We start from the raw sequence: 16,807 nt of genomic DNA on the forward strand, positions 1-16,807 counted from the left end.
TTCATTTCAGATGAAAATCAAGATGTGGCCACCCTGTGGAGAAGCCAGGTCCCCTGCTCCTGCTCCCCCTGACTCTCTCTCTTGCTGGTGGTTCTGTAGTTTGGAGCAATGCACAGTGGGCCAAAGTCCCAGGCAACTCTGAGCTGAGCATCACCAAAGAGAAGGTAAATGTGCCTAATGCTAACTGAGCATATAAAATTGTAACACTTGCAATTTTCTTTAGGTATTTTGGAGCCTGTGACTTTCCCCCCCAAGTCTCACATAGTTTCTTAAGTCCGTGAGAAGCTCAGGCCCGAGGCCCTAACCTGTAGAGGCCGAGGGATGGAGGACCCAGAAAAGAGTGCCATCCCTCTGCTGGGATCTTCTTTGCTGAGTTTCTACAGTCCCCTCACCCCACCCAGGACCCCTGTCAGGTTTGGTGACACTACAAGGGGAGTGACTCTGACTGACTGAAAATGACAAATTAGGGAACTTTGAATCACATGATCTTTTCTTATTCAAAGCCATTTGAAAGCAGATTAACAACTCCGCTGGGTTTTATAGTCCTGCCAAAAACTTTTACCTGGCTTACCCAAAAAGATCAGGCCAGTTTTCTTTCCTCTCCTCTATTATTAACATGATAGTGTGAACGTAATGCTATTGAAGCCAGGACTGTAGTGCACATGCAGCATTTCTTTGGCTACTTAACATTGGTTCTGTTCCACCTTCCAGATGACACCTGATTTCGTTTAGGAAATGACCTCCTCCTCGTGTATGCAGTCTTAGTGGGATATCAACCCAGGGGCCTGCTCCCCACCATGGAAGCTCTTGCAGAGACCAGCCCTGAGGGTGGATATTTGGTCTAAGTTCAGCCAATCAGATAGACTCTTCTGGAACTTTGGGCCTTGAACAAGTGACATAAGGACCTCAGGAACCACACCGAGGCCAGGGAGCCATGCCAAACAGACTGAATTGCCTGTTCCTGACCTTCTAGATTCTCCTCAGTTCCTGCCCATGTCTAGGCCTGGCCCTTGACTCTTCGGGTTAGTGAATACCCTATCTTTCAGTACATTCCCATTTGATTCCATTAGCTCAAACTGGTTTGCTTGCAACCAAGAATCCTGGTATAAGATCCCTTCTTGACATACCTCACACATGGGTCTGCAGTATTTAAGTCTATCCTGTCTGGAGTGTTCTAGCATTGGCTTAAACTAGCTCCTTCCTCCATTGGTGACAGCCTAGAGACCACAGGACTGGCTTTCTTTTAGTGGGTACTGATAGAAAATATTCTTCTAGATTTCTTGTCCTTCCAGTTTCTCATTATCAAAACAGGAATTCAAACAAAACTCATCAGAACTTCTCTCCAACAGCTGTCATTAATGTGAGGTCTCCCTTTTCCTGCCCAGGACCACCCGCTCAGGAATCCAGCTCTTTCAGGCAAACATATTGTCAACGTTTCTCTACCAGAATAGCTAAAATTAAAAAGATGGACCAAACCCAGTGTTTGCAAGGATATGGAGCAACTCCAACTCTAACACATTTTGTTGGTGGGTGTGTAGAATGCTACAATTGCTTGGGAAATCTGTTCAACAGTGTCTCATAAAGTTAAATACATACCTACTCTTTGACCCAGCAGTTGCGTTTCTAGGTAGATATTCAAGAAAAAATTAGTCTTCCCCCAAATTTGTACAAGAGTATTCTTGGCAACTTTATTCGTAATAGCCAGGAACTGGAAACAAGCCAAGTGTCCATCAACAGAAAAATGGATAAAGAAATTGTAGTATCTTCATACAATAGAATACTGAGCACCAGTAGAAAAGAATGACTCATACGGGTGACAATAGGTATGAATCTCAAAAAAATTAGATTGAGCCAAAGAAGCCAGAATCCACATGACTCCATTTATATGAAGCTTGAAACAGGAAGAAACAATTTATGGTAGTAAGAGCAGTGGTTACCTTTGGGGGAATATTGACTAGTAAGAGGCACAGGGAGCCTTCTGAAGTACTGGGATTTATTTAATCTCTGAGGCAGAAACATGGATATATACATCTATAAAAATTCATTAAACTACACAGTTAAGATTTGTATACTCCATTGTGTGTACGTTACACTTCAATAAAAAAGATGAAAAGATAAAATAAGCATGTGATTATATCCTATAATTTAAATATCCACAGTTCTATAATTTAAATATATTTTGTGAATTCTGCGCTCAAATTAGATTTAAATCCCAATCCCATATATGATGTTGAGAACGGTTTGAAAAACTTTTGTATTTTTCCCCTCCGTTCTTTGTTTATATCAAGGCAATAGGAAGCTAATGTATTTCCCCTTCCAGGAGTATTTTTATGTTCAAAGGAAAACCATTGGGAGAAAGTAATAATTAACACAAAGGAATGACTGGCTTAATGGTGGGCTTTCAGGCATCCATAGAGGAGGTATTTCAGGTCAAAGGAGGGTCAAGAATGGGTAGAAACAAGCAACAAACTCCTAATAGACATTTCTGGTGATCCACCGGTGGGGCCAATAGCCTATGGTGTTCTGATCTTTGGCTGGAAAAATCAGCCTACTGGTTTCCAGCAGATAAGAGGAGTTTGTCTCCTGGGGCTGGTCATTTCCTCCAAAGCTGAGGGTGGGGAGATTTTGTGGGCAGCTTTTCCTCCACACTGAGAAGAGAACAGAAAGCAGGAAATAGAAAGGTTAGGATAGAGGATGCAGCAGCGAGGATGAACATGGAAAAGCCCAGGGGCGAGTGAGTGTGGGCTGTGCCCCTGGGGTCAGACAGCAGACACAGCAGGGGCACGGGGAGACAAGGGGAGCCCAGCAGAAAGTAAAATGAAAACAGAGACAGTGCAGGTGAAGGAGACCCCTCTCCGCTTGGCCTCTGCAGCCTGCGCGTCCCCTCTCTCCTCCTGGAACAGCTGGGCACTGGCAAGGGGCCTCCTGGCTCTGCCCTTGCCCTTCCCAAGTTTTCCACCCCCTCCACTGCACCTGCAGCAGCCCAGGGGTTGTTCTAAAACATCATCTCATCACATTATTCCTCAGCTTAAAACTACTTAATAGCTCAACATCATCTCTTTTTAAAAGCCCAAGCTCCTTAATGTTGCCTGCCAGGAGCCTCTCATGCCTTGTCCTTGCTGGCTCCTCAGCCTCATCTGTTTTCGTGAATAACGGGTGACTGTGTTCAGTGGATTTTATTTATACCGTGGGCCCTGTTCTCCATGGGTTGCTTTCGGAGTTTGGTTCCACGCGGTCCGTGAAGGTTGGGAAGCAGACGACCCTCCTCCTGGATCCGAGGTCAGTAGGAGCCTAACACTACATACATCCCAGTGTCTACACCTCTCACCTCCCTTCATCCCATCATACAGGCCTCTTATCATCGATTGCAAGAAGGGCGACTACAGTACAATAAGATACTCTACGAGAGAGAGACCATATTCACCTAACTCTTATTACAGCCTATTGTTATAATTGTGCTATTTTATTAGCAGTGAGTGTTAATTTCCTACTGGGCCTAATTTAGAAATTAAACTTTATCAGGGGTGGGTATGTATAAAGAAAACAGCATAGATGGGGTTTGGTTCTATCTGCAGGTTTGGGCATCCACGGGGGACCCAGGAATGTATGCCCCATGGGTGAGGGGGGAGCTGCTGTAATCCTCTTCCTGGCTAGAGCTGTCTAGTTGCCCTTTAAGAATCCTAGGGAAGGTACTGATTGTATTTTCACAAGCCAGCTCCGGGAGAACCTCCGTGAGCGAGTACCTCTCGGTGCCCCAGGGCCCCAGACAGGACTTGATTCCTCCAACTACCTTAACCCTTCCCTGTTGACGGGGGCAGGAAGTTGGCATCACCTAATTGAGGTTTCAATAAAGGGAGTAACCCATTACCTATGACTCTCATCAAGAACGTTGGTTCTGGCAGAGAAAGCCCTCTCTTCTGCTGTCTAAATCCTGGCTACTCTTCAAGAGTCATCTCAAATACCACGTCTATCATGTCCATTCAGGCTCAGAAATGAGGCTTTCTGATATTTTGGCAGCAGTGTGGCTTGTAGGGAGAGGGAAGAGCTTGGGACCAGAAGCTGGCAGGCTTTGGGATGGTGAGTGGGGTGTTTGTGGTCCAAGGTCCAGTCTTTAGGGGCTCCCAGTGAAAAGGCTTAGCTTCTGCAGGCATCAGTCAGTAACCCTGAGGGTCCAGACACCTGCTGGGGTAGAGATGCCGACAGCTCTGGCAAGGGACCAGAGCTGAAATTAAGGATCTCCTCGTCGGGGTGGTTCCAGGTGGCCAGTTGCTTTAGAGCAGGCGTCCACCTGGGGATCCGGAACTGTGATTCAGGTGCTTGAGGGAAGAGAGGCAAGTGTGAGCAAAGCAGGGGGTCTGGGCAAGGGGATCAGAGCCCAGTCCTGCAGACCAAGTCGACCCTCCAGGGAGAGCTCAGAGAAGGTGGCAATGCTATGGATCTCAGGTGTTAAGAGTCTTGGTGGATGCCACAGCGGTGAACTGTCAACAGACCACAAATTCCCACCTGACCAGCTGCCAGTCACCCCGACCAGAGCCCAAGAATGGCTGAGCTTGAGGTCAGAGGGTGTGGTGAGCAGCAGCTGCACGGGGCTCTGGGAGGCAAGGGCTGTGCCTCTTCTGACGTATGCTCTGATCTCCTTCCCCTATCACCGTGATGTTCGCTGGCACCGCTCCTTACTTTGTGATCTCCTCCTGGAAATAACCCCACAGCAGGTAGCAGAGGGCCAGGCACACACAGTACATAAGGATAAGGTTGGATCAAATTGCATTTAGCTCATTGGCAGCTCGGGCTTTGGCCTGCACTACGCTGTCCAGCCCAGTCCTTTTCCAGATTTTTTTTTAAAGATTTTGTTTATTTATTTGACAGAGAGTGAGATCACAAGTAGGCGGAGAGGCAGGCAGAGAGAGAGAGAGAAGGAAGCAGGCTCCCCGCTGAGCAGAGAGCCCCTTGCGGGACTCGATCCCAGGACTCTGAGATCATGACCCCAGCCGAATGAAGGCAGAGGCTCAACTCACTGAGCCACCCAGGCACCCTCCAGATTTTTTCCATATCACGGATCAGGACTCCTCCTCCTCTGTGCGTAGAAAAATGGCACCGCAGTTCCTCTCCATCCTCAGGGTGGGGAGGGGAAGAGCTGGGACCCGTAGGAAATGGAGGGCAGTGCATTGTGTCCCACACCCTGCCTTCCTCTGCCCCTCAGCCAAAGTGATCTATTTCTTCTTCCTTTCTGGCCCCGGCATCAGTGGAAAACTGGAGCTGGTTGCCATGGAGACCAGCCACCGACTTCAGAGTGCCTGTTTATTAAAGATGAAAGTAATGTATGCCTGGCTGATCTGAGCAGCTGTCAGAGATTCGACTGTTAGCAGAGGAAGTCACTAATTTCGAGGCATAATCACTCATCTAAGAGAGAGGCGGCCCCCCTTCATCTTCCGAGTGGAGCTGGGCCCTGTGGGTAAGGTCTGCCCCAGCGGGCGTTTCTTGTCCTTTTCTTCCTTCCTTCCTCGTTCTATTTCTTTCTTTCTTCCTCGTTTATTTTAGGACTAATATGGTAATGGTACTTCTTTTCTCCCTTATTTCCTACTCAAAATATATAGTCTTGCAGTCATGTGATAGACGAATTCAGCTTCGTGGGCGGGCCCAGGAAACCCAAACCCTCTCATGACGTTGTTTCCTTTGGAAAGTGTATTCTGGATTCCAAGCCACCTACTTACAAATAAGGCTGTCTGTTTGTTCATTCAACAGTCTCCGCCAGGTGTGCAAGAGCAGAAGAGGTGGGGGTGAGCCCCGCGGAGAGCAGCCTTGATGGACATCGCGTGCCCTTCGACAGGTGGGAGAAGCAGGCACCTTCCGAGAAGGCAGTAATTAGAAGAGAGGTGGGGGGTCTTGCATCTTTTGGCCAAATGAGCTGTGTGATCTCCAGAAAACAAGTCACTTTCTTTTTGTCTTTTTGCTCTTTTCATTCATGCAGTGATAAAATCTGAGAGTAAATCTGAATCCCAAGATTCACGATTTAGATTCACCAAGTGTTCTCCAAAGCCGACAGAGCAAACTGGGCTGATCACTGCTGGGCTGTAAGGAGTGGCGGTGCCTGCAGGGAGCACTCCAGGAGCCAAGAGGCTGCTGGGAGCTGATCCCCACTGTCTTATCACAGCGTAGCCAACTCGCTCATCCCTTCTGCCCTCAGTTTCCTCATCTGAAAGAGAAGGGAGGAGTAAGCTAATTCTAACTAGTCTTTCATTCCGTAGACACTTAAGTGTGGGCTTCCGTGAACAGAAATGGTTCCTAACACTGGACAGCTGAACTGGGGTTAACCCCGGTCTAGGTCGCTGTTAACGAAGTACAATCTCTGTCTCTGGTCAAGGTTGTCTCAGGCCAAGGCAGGTGCTTGTTTCCATCTCTTGGTGTCAGTGTGCAGGCACTTCTGTGGCAGGTCTGGGCAGGAGCCCCTGTCCCATTTCTCTTGAGCTGCCTGGTGTCTAAGAATGAAGATGGAACATGAAGCTAAAGAATGGAAGTGAGTATTATCAGTGCTTTTTAAAAATATATATATTTTATTAATTTATTTGACAGGAGTGGAGCATAAGCAGGGAAGAGCAGAAGAGAGAAATGGAGAAGCAGACTCCTGCTGAGCAGGGAGCCAGACATGGGCTTGATCCCAGGATCCTGGGATCATGACCTGAGCCGAAGACAGATGCACCCCTCATCAGTGCCTTTAGAACACAGTGCACCCAGAACCCAGATTAGCCTGGGCTCCAGCAAGGCAGCTTCCGGGCAGGCAGGCCTCAGAACTGCCAGCAGCAGTCCCCTGGAAGCTATTACTTCTCACCTGCTCCATACCTCAAGTAGGCAAAACAGCTGTCTCATGTCACTGTGATGCTTCCTCCTTTCCCTGCATTCATCCTGAAAGCATTTTTTCTAAAGGACATGCACAGTCTTGGGTTTGCATGTTTTACTGAAGGAAATTTGAATCCCATTTATGGGATGTTAACATAGGTCATAACTTAACCCTTTTTATAAACACATGTATTTTTTAAAAAATTTATGCCAATTGTATAAAACATGAGAGGAAAGGAAGAATACTCATTAATCCATCCATCCATTTAACAATTACTCATGGAAGGTACTTACTATGAGTCAGGTGTATTTATGAGATAAATCAGAGAGTATACATTTATTTTTCTTAAAACCTGCTTTATTGAGGTTTTGTAATTCATATACAAGAAATGCACCCATTTTATGTGTACAGTTTGATGCATTTTGACAATCACAGTCAAGATATGGAACCTTTCCATTACCCCCAGAAAGTTTTTTTTGACTGTTTTGCTGTCAATTCTCTCCTCCTTTCCAACCCCCAAACCCCAGCCAAACCAATGCTGTTATTTTACTTGTGCCTTTCTAGAAAGCCAAATAAGGGACATAACTTGTAGTAGAGAATACAGCTTAAAAAATAAATAGGCATTTGCACTCCCAGCGAGAGGCAGAAGCTTTGACATGGGACACATAGACTGTGCTGCTGGAACACATAAGTTGTGTGAGGAGACTTGGAAGCTGAGGTCTGAAGGCCTAATAACAGTGAATCAGGTAAGCAGGAGTGAGAGTAAGGAGTGTTTCAAGCTGTGGGAACATTATACAGCAAGGCCAGGAGGAGAGAGTGTGCCAGACAAGTTTACTGGGACCTGAAAGTTTCCATAGCTCAGGGATGGAGTATGAAGGGGTTACAAGTGGCAAGTCAAGAATCTTTTTTTTTTTTTTTTAAAGATTTTATTTATTTATTTGACAGACAGAGATCACAAGTAGGCAGAGCAGCAGGCAGAGAGAGAGGAGGAAGCAGGCTCCCCGCTGAGCAGAGAGCCCGATGTGGGGCTCGATCCCAGGACCCTGGGATCATGACCTGAGCCAAAGGCAGAGGCTTTAACCCACTGAGCCACCCAGGCGCCCCCCGAAAGTCAAGAATCTTAAGAGATAAACCCATTCAGGCAAAGAAAGTCCTTATAAGCCTGGTTTGCCTTTATTCCAAGGCAATGGGGAACCATGGAAGGATGTTAAACAGGAAAGCAAGGGCCTCGGATTTGCCTGTAAGAAGGATCGCTCTTCCTGCATGTGGGAAATACTAAGGGCCAGGCAGGAGGACCTGAATAAGAGGCTGGTGCAGCGATCTGGATGAGAGGTGCTGGCAAGCAGGGCTAGGAAAGTGGCAGGTGGTGGGAACGGAGAGAAATAGATAAATACGGGAGAGATCTGGGAGGCGGAAATGAAGGGAATGAATGACTTGTTGGAAGTAGAGACAGTGAGTGAGAAAGGCATTGAGGAGAATTCCTCGGTTTCAAATCAGAGGCCTGTGAGGAAGACGGTGGCATTCACTGAGACAGAGAACCCTGTGGGTGGGCAGGGGTGGAGGGGTGGGTGGAGGAGACAGTGTACTCCACTTTGGATACATCTTGTTGGCGGGCGGGGGAAGGTGGGGGCATCCCGGAAGATGACATCAGCAGTCAGAGTTGTGAGTCTAGAGCTTGGAGACCCACACTGAGCCCACTCTTCTCCACTCTCTGTAATCTGGCTTCTAGGTTCTTCCATTGAGTTGACCTACTGAAGACTAAAGGATTTATCCTGTCAAGCAGAACACTTTCTTTGTAAGAATAGGATTTGTTTCTTGTGTAGTTCGGTATAGGGAGATTTGTTCCTATGTGATAAACCTTGGAAAAACCGGGGAAAACTGGAAAGTCACTTTCAGCGAGTTTTCTTCTCTCCTCTTTCCCAGTACAACCCTCAGGCAGCACTGGAGTATCTTTTAGGTGGAGAAAGAGAAATGGAGGGAAGTGAGCATACTAGGACGGCTCAGATCTAAGCTTTCTAATCCCAAATCCCTCAGGAGCCTGGATGTTACCCGTTCCAGGACATGGTGCCGAGAGGTTATATTTGGTGGCATCGCTAAAATAAGCCCATAGACACGTTTCAATAAATAGAATCTACAAGTGGGTTAAACTGTCAATGAAAACCTTTTCTTTTCCAAACTCCTTTCCTTTTTTTCCAAACTGAGCCATATTAAGAAAACTCATTTCAGTTTTGTTGTTTGTTTTGTTTTGCTTTGCTTTGTCAAAGAAAGATGGGAAGAACCTAATCCCAGGCGCTGCCGTGGGGGCTGGAAACGGACACAGCGCTCTGCTGGTGGGCGGCGGAGCTCTTCGGAGGGAACACCATTTTGGCCCCATTTGAGGCCCAGGGAAGCCATGATCTTTTAAGAAACTCATAGAAATTCCAACTGAGAGAAAATTAGTATGGAATTCTGTAAGCAATTTCCTTCCTTTCATAGAATTCACAATCTAAAATGCAAGAGCCCAGGGCACCTGCCTGGCTCTGCAGGGGGAGACCGCCACTCTTGATCTCGGGATTGAGTTCAAGCCCTATGCTGGCTGAAGCGATTACTTAAAAATAAAATCTGAAGAAAAAAAAAAAAAAGTAAAAGCCCATTCTTTGGCTGTTCTTCTAGAGGTTTGGTGTGAGTGAGCTGGAGATCTGTAGCATGCAGACCAGGCTTGTCCTGGGTTCCTGTCCTTGCCACAGATGGAAGTGAATCACAGATCCCCTGCTCCCAGGTGCGGATACTGTTTCCTCTCATCCCAAGAAGAATTCAGGCAACCTTGATTTCATCGGGGCATATGTCATTAGCTTATCAAAGGCTCAAGTGGGACTACTCTGAAGTGATCTGTGCTTAAAAACTACCTCACCGGGGCACCTGGGTGGCTCAGTGGGTTAAGCCTTCGGCTCAGGTCATGATCTCAGGGTCCTGGGATCGAGCCCCGCATCATGCTCTCTGCTCGGCAAGGAGCCTGCTTCTCCCTCTCTCTCTCTGCCTGCCTCTCTGCCTGCCTCTCTGCCTACTTGTGACCTCTCTCTCTCTGTCAAATAAATAAATAAAATCTTTAAAAAAACAAAACAAAAACTACCTCACCGGGGCACCTGGGTGGCTCGGTGGGTTAAAGCCTCTGCCTTTGGCTCAGGTCACGATTCCCAGGGTCCTGGGATCGAGCCCCGCATCGGGCTCTCTCCTCAGCAGGAAACCTGCATCCTCCTCTCTCTCTCTACCTGCCTCTCTGCCTACTTGTGATCTCTGTCTGTCAAGTAAATAAATAAAATCTTAAAAAAAAAAAAAAGATCTACCTCACCCCCAGCCCCCTAACCAAGAGCATGGAAAGGACCTCTCTGCCACCTGCGTAAAGACCAGGAGTCACCAGCACTCTTGCCTGCCTGCTTGAGAATGCTTACACATTTGCTTATTTGATTCTTTTTTCTCTGCTCTCCCTTGGACTGACATGCATAGCCAGTCCTCATAGTTGTTTATTAGTTCTCCAAGCCTATTTTAAAAGATTTCTGCTTTCATTTAAAACCTAAGTCACATTCTTCTTGCATCCGCTGCTGTATTTCCCGAAGGGGTTGTGTCAAAGGAAATTCAACACCCACTTTCCTCACGATCGGCTCCCCGGCTTGCTCACTCATCAGAAGGCTCGTGCTATTCGATACTTCAGAAGATTATTTTCCCTGTTAGGTGACGTGTCAAGGGAAGGGGAGCTGGCCCCAGCGTCAGGTGACTGAGTTTCGCTCCCGTTTCTACTGTTGACTCAATCAATGTCCTTGGGCAAGTCATTGAGCCTTTTCATGCTGCGGTCTCTGGGGATGAAATCTGCCAACTGCATCATATGAATTTGAACCTTAGTGCCCTCTGGGATAAAAATAGGAGGGGGCCAGGTGTCCATGTGGCCCCAAACTGATGGAATGAGGAGGACCATGGGACCTTAAAGCTGTCCTTGAGCTGCAAACTCTGTAACAGGGTCAGGCCTCGGGCCTTGGTCCAGTTGCCTGTGGGGGTCAATTCTGCCACTTGGATTTTTCCAAAAATAAAAGAAGACACTGTATTAACCACCCAGCCTTGTATATTCTATCTGCTCCATATCCCATATGCCTTTGTACTTCCCCTGTTGGGATACTCACCATTGACTGATGTTACTCGTTTGACCTCACTGCCCTGGAAACATCTCAAGGGAGGGGACCTGTCTGCCTCGTGCAACACTGTACCGTGTGTGGGGAGGACATGCCTGGAAAATAGAAGGTATACCAGATATATTTGACAAATGAATGGATGAATGAAGGATTGCTGTCTGGCCTCAGCAATATCTCATTTCTGTATCACTGAGGCTGCCTATTGCCAGCTAAGAACATAGTGGGATTGGATTATCCCTAGCTCCTCAGAGCCCTGAGCCGCACTATGGAATGATAATGGAAGCGCGTCTCAGACCAAATGCTGTCACTTGTACATAGTTATCCATTAGAAGACCCCCAAATATTCAAGCACTTGGTTCTGTAAGCTCAGCGAAGTCCTAGCCCTCTGAACTTTTAGGTGCTCTGTCCACCCTTGACATGAAAAATTCTCTTGACAGTGACAGGGCAGTATTCTAAAGATCAGATTTAGTTAATAGTAGGCATCCAGAGTTATCTCAATTCACGGCTGAACACAGGACAAGTTCCGGATCACGCCTCTGATTTCTGAAAGGTGACCAGGGAAAAGCTGCCTAGAATGTTAGATTCAGCGGTCCTAGGAGTAGAGAGAGCCGCTAATGTTTTAGCCAGTCCACCTGTTTTGAATACAGTTCGGTTCAGCAGTAAAAGCCCAGCTCTAACCTCCTTGATATTAATGAACAGATTGCTAATTTTGCCAACAGAAGTCATTGCTATCCTTCATTTTGCTCATTAGCCCAACGTCTGCTCTTGGCTCCAGATAAAGATGGGTAGAGCACTTGGGGCAACCACCTGAACGGTTCTGTCAAGACGAACTAATGGGAGCTGTAGAAGCCACTCAGACTTTTAAAAAGCAATTAAAAAGGCCCATGAGGCCATGCTTCTGAAAAATGAAGAGTAGTCTAGCCCCAGAGTGCTTTCCTCCTCTTGTGTTCTTTCTAACCCTCGGGGGGATTTGGTCTACTGGCCAGCTTCCCCAGGTGGACCTCAACCTGTGGCTTGTAACAGTATAATTTACTTCTGAGTTCTCTTAAAACTGCCTTAGCTATGTAGGTAATTTTGGGTCCCAAGGGAAGTTATCAGTGGGCCCAAGAATCTTTTGGTTCTACTGACCAAGGAAGTTTCCCCCGCTTTCTTTCTGTTCTTGAAACGTCACCGTAATGGCTGCCTTGATTCCTCACAAACTCCTCTTGGCTCTCACCTTCTCCAGCCTCTCAGCTCTGGATGTGGATGCGCTGCACTGCTGACCCACTCCGGAATGGTCAGGAGCCTAAGCCATGTCATAGGGGAAGGTTGGAAGTTATTTGTGCCACACTGACCCTCTGTGTTAGTGTGGCTGAAATGGGTCCCAGAGTTGTAGCAATGTTCTCCCCTACAAACATGCATGTGCCCACACATTCCATAGTGTGGCACTCTGTCTCCGGTGTCTGTTCTGAATTTTGGACAACATGGAGATCCAGCCTAGCTCTTGTTTCTCCTCCGTATAGAACTAGAATCTACCCCAAGCCCAGTACAAAGCATTGCTGGCTCTCAGCAGACCCACCGCCCAGAGCCATGCCAACCCGTCCCACTGGCTGTCATGAATCTCGATGGACACAATACACAGCTTGAGGCTGCTAACTCTTGGGGATATTTTATCCTCCTGGCTACCCTACTGGCAGGAGGCTCCCTTAGCCCTGCTTCTACCTGGTTGTAGGTTCTTTTCTTTTCCCACAATGTATCCTGCCAAACTTGTCCAGTGTATTTGGCTCGTAATGTTATCAGAGCATAGGGTTAATTTTTTATGTGTCTCCAGGGGAAGCAAGTTAATCACATTATCGGTTGTTCCCCCTAACCCCACTGGGGGGAAACCCAAAGGAGCAGTTTAAGGGTTTGTGCTTTGCCCCATAGGACCCTGCTCCTAGAGCTGATTGGTTCGGGGGGGACCGCAAACCCACAGGCGTCCAATCAAAACGTTGGTCAGCTACTCATTCCATAACCTGGAGCACACACAGAAAAACTGGGGTAGTCCCCATTTCTTTCTTGGAAATTTGAATAGAAAACTGTCAAGAAAAAAAAAAAAATGAGTCGGTAAGATGCTTAGAAATGAGAAAAGCGAGGCCACAAGGGATCCCAGTGAGCTCAGAGTACCAAATACTGAAACTATGGGCAAGCAAAAGTGGTGGAGAGAAGAGTTTCAAGCCAAGAGAAAGCAGCAGCTCAAAGAAAATCGATCTGGGGCAATGGCCGTGACCCTCGACGCCTGCCACGGAGCCCTAGAATCTCCCCAAACTGGAGTAGCTCCCCAGTCCCAGTGCCACGATGCTGTGAGCCTCCCTGCGTCCCATGCCTGCTCCTGGCTGGTCTGTGGAAGACCAACTCCATTAGTGCTCCAAAAAAAAAAAAAAAAAAAAAAATCCGCCTTCTGAGCTAGCCTGCCTGAATCAACTCACCGCCAGGAAAACCGTCCAGTTTTTCTGTATTCTCTGTGTGTACAAAGACAGTGGGGTGTATCTTCGTAGCTTTGCACCCAGCTTTGCACTCAGCACAAAACATGGTACACATGAATGGGTTCTCAGTAAATGGAGACTGAATAAAAGAGATTTTGAAAGCCCCAATCAACAGTCAGGTTCAGGCGATTACTGTCTTACCTTGCAGTATCTTCAGTTTGGCGCTCTAAGTTGAACAAAGGATGTGGCCACATTTCCTAGCATCCCACCTCTTCAGCCTTTCTTATTCCATGAGATTCTAGACACACCGCTGATTTTTGAAAATGCAAATCCTTCCTCAGATTCAAAATCTCCCTCAGGCAGGTAAATTCTACTCCTGTCCAGTTTGCTGAATAGATCAACACACACACACGCACACAGGGATTAATCATTTTTTATTTTGGGCAGTCCTAAGGACCCAAGTTTGTGGTTCTAATCGATTCATCTAAAAATTAACCAGAACTGGTTTGAGATCATCTTCCTGCTTGGAAGTTATTAATCAGTTCAAGCTTCTTCTGCTTTGAAGAAAAGTTAATCTATTATAAGAAAGCAGTAACTTTTTCTTCCAAAGGCATTTATAAACATCAGTTTGGTTCTGAAGGGAGATTTTTAACTTGGAGCTATTGAAAATTCACCACGGGGGGACCATGCATTGATCCCCTCACACACAGGGGACAGCCACGGCCCTCTCTGGCAGCTGGCAGCCTGACGGTGGAAGTTGTTTCATCTGCTTGCCAGCCCATTCTGAGGGCGACAGTAGCTTTCACTACATGCCGCTGGCGGTGACAGGGTGTCAGCTCATGCTGGACCAGGGTCAACAAACGTTTACTGTCAAAGTCCGGGTGGTGAACAGTTTAAGTTTTGTGGGTCTTACGGTCTCTATCTCCGAGACTCAAATCCGCTGTTAGAGTGCAAAAGCAGTCACGGACAATATGTAAATGAGGGAGTTCCGGTGTCTTCCAATAAAACTTTATTTATGATCACTGACATTTGACTTTTATATCATTTCAGGTGTCACAAACTATTAATCTTCTTTTGATTTATTTTCAGCCACTTAGAAATGTTAAGAGCTATCTTTGTTGAGCAGGTTGAACCAATACAGGATAAAAACGTGGATGCAGCTTGGAGATCCCTGCTTCCTGACCCACTTGAGCCCTGGGGGTTCCAGGTATAGAACAGAGGCCTCAGATGAATGTGGTGGGATCCAGGCTGGGAAGATTTGTGCCTCCCACCGAAGGCGAGTCCTGGGAAGATGTGAATCTCCTATGGAAATGCCACCCATCTCATGGAACATCAGAGTAACAGTGGTCAAGGGAGAGACCTGGAAAGAAAGGCCAGGAGCTGGCTCTGTGACAAGCCCCAGAGTCATGAGGGCCAAGGAGTCAAAATTTCGGAGACCCTGTTTGAAGGGAGTGTGGAGGAGGCTGGCTGGTGTCCAGCAGATTCAGTTCTCTGGCCTGAGAAGAGGTACTTATCTGGGCCTACAACGAGGGGCTGACGGGACAGGGTTTCCTCAGTAGGGACAGCAGAGTCAGTGGCTGAGGCCCACAGGTCTCACGGGATAAGGCCCTGCCCAGAGGAGAAACAGCCTGCTCCCCTCCTTTAGGTTTCCTCGAGCTGGGGAGGAGAAAAGAGAAGGAAGGGCTCTTCTCTTCTATCACCGGTACTAAACATCCTGGAGGATGCAGCAGAAAGTGCACTGAGCTCTGTCAGGGCCAGTGCTGAGACATGGGGTCTCTTCCCAGTGGCAGCATCTGCCCTTCCTTAGAGAACACTGCTGTTCACAAATGAGGAAGACTATTTAAGAGCCACACCCACCCCTTGCTAGGACAAGAAGGGTTTCTCAGACCCAGCTGCAGGATACCTGAGCCCCTCCCCACCTAAGGGACTGCACATTCTGAGATGGGGTGGGGGGGGGCGCGGATAGGGAGGATGTCACCGGACAGGGGCAGGAAACCCCACCAGCCCTAGTGTGCTGGCTTCCTGTGGCGCAGTGACATCACCCTGGAGATAGGAGGCCTCACAGAAAAGCTCCCCGTTTTGCAGTTCAGCCTCCTGGACTGAAGAGCTCTTGTGAGCAGGGCCACGGTCTCAGAGAGATTGTTCTGGAATCCCCTCCCGATACTTGTTGATATTCAAAGCTGGAGTGAGTACTGGAAGTGACGCACTTGCCTGCCCTTGATTCACTTCCATGAGAAGCAAAGCTTTGCTTTCTATGAGCCTCAATTTCTTTACCCACCTTACTGTTATTATGTCGTATTTATTTAATTCTCCCAGCCCCTCCTTCCCAGCTTTTTTTCTACTGCTGAAATTCAATCTGCAGAGACTAAAAGTTGTAGAGTAGGTATGAACTTTATAGAACCACCATAGTGCAAAATCTTAGGTGTTAAAAAAATTCAAAAAAGCAAGTATTTATTTCCTAGAACTGAACTTATAAATTTAAGATAATTTTTCTAAAGATTTTATTTATTTATTTGAGAGACACAGAGAGAGCACAGAGGGAGAAGCAGACTCCCCGCTGAGCAGGGAGCACCATGTGTGGCTCAATTCCGGGACCCTGAGATCATGACCTGAGCTGAAGGCAAACCCTTAACCGACTGAGCCACCCAGGAGCCCCTAATTCAAGATAACTTTTGCTTTAAGATGTAGATTCCCTAAATAGTCCTCTTCTGGACTCTCCCCGCCCCTCCCCCTTCTCCCCGGAGGCCATCTTAGTTTCTGTGTGGGAAGCGAGAGCTCAGTGCAGCACCTAGGCACTGTAGAGAGGAGTTTCTGGCTCACCACTATCCTCCACGCTCCACTGGCATCTACTTAGCCAGAAGCTGTCACATCTTGTCCTCACAGTCGTGGGCTGGCATCTACCATTCATGTCCTGAATCCCACCCTGGTCTCCAGTCAGCAGGCCCACGGATTTGCATTCTCTTGATGCCAGTCTCTGCTTCGCTGGGCTCTGCAAGCTTGTAATGCTTGCTCAGTTATGCACACCTGGCTGCTTTCTCTTTTCCTTGCCAGGGAGTAGGCGTTGTTGAGAAACTCCCTTGGCCCCTCATTGCTGGTCAATAGTCGTTGTTGGTGCCATGCCAGGCACTCCTGTGAAGCACAGGTCCCTCTGTTCCCACTCTGTCCTTGACCGCCATGGGGTTTTTATTGCCCCAACTCCCCTGGCTCAAGTTAGGAGGCCTCTCAAAGACATTTATTTTCATATCTGTTTTAATTTCTCCTCACAATTCTTTCCCCTCAGACATACTAGGTCTTGGACTGCATGGCTTAAATTATAAAAATGTCAAATATCTCCAAATTAATATATAACTTCAGTGGAATCCCAATCA

At 47.4% G+C, this 16,807-nt stretch overlaps 1 protein-coding gene and 1 long non-coding RNA gene across 8 annotated transcripts in view; one reads left to right on the forward strand and one right to left on the reverse strand.

The window, feature by feature from the left end:
• Positions 1-9,456, forward strand: part of LOC309864998 (uncharacterized protein) — a 70,135-nt gene extending 60,679 nt beyond the window's left edge. For 2 of the 6 annotated variants that reach the window (XM_082731043.1, XM_082731045.1), the window contains 5 exons: positions 11-188; positions 3,132-3,279; positions 5,244-5,452; positions 5,743-5,827; positions 6,571-9,456. The gene's annotated coding sequence lies outside the window, so the exon portion shown is untranslated. Of the gene's footprint in view, positions 1-10; positions 189-711; positions 1,023-1,385; positions 3,059-3,131; positions 5,828-6,570 lie in introns of those variants that run through there. The other 4 variants (XM_082731044.1, XM_082731042.1, XM_082731046.1 and 1 more) reach the window with 4 other exon arrangements.
• LOC309864999 lies at positions 3,717-13,842 on the reverse strand. 2 transcript variants are annotated; one of them, XR_014311903.1, is made up of 3 exons: positions 13,641-13,842; positions 10,987-11,090; positions 3,717-6,476 (listed from the first exon to the last, which is right to left on the reverse strand). It is a non-coding gene; the product is annotated as an uncharacterized lncRNA (long non-coding RNA). The 2 variants fall into 2 exon arrangements; XR_014311904.1 differs by having other exon boundaries at positions 3,717-6,501.
• Positions 13,843-16,807: the final 2,965 nt, after the last annotated feature.

The sequence above is a fragment of the Mustela nivalis genome, assembly GCF_964662115.1.
Source record: "Mustela nivalis genome assembly, chromosome: 5".
NCBI lineage: Eukaryota > Metazoa > Chordata > Mammalia > Carnivora > Mustelidae > Mustela > Mustela nivalis.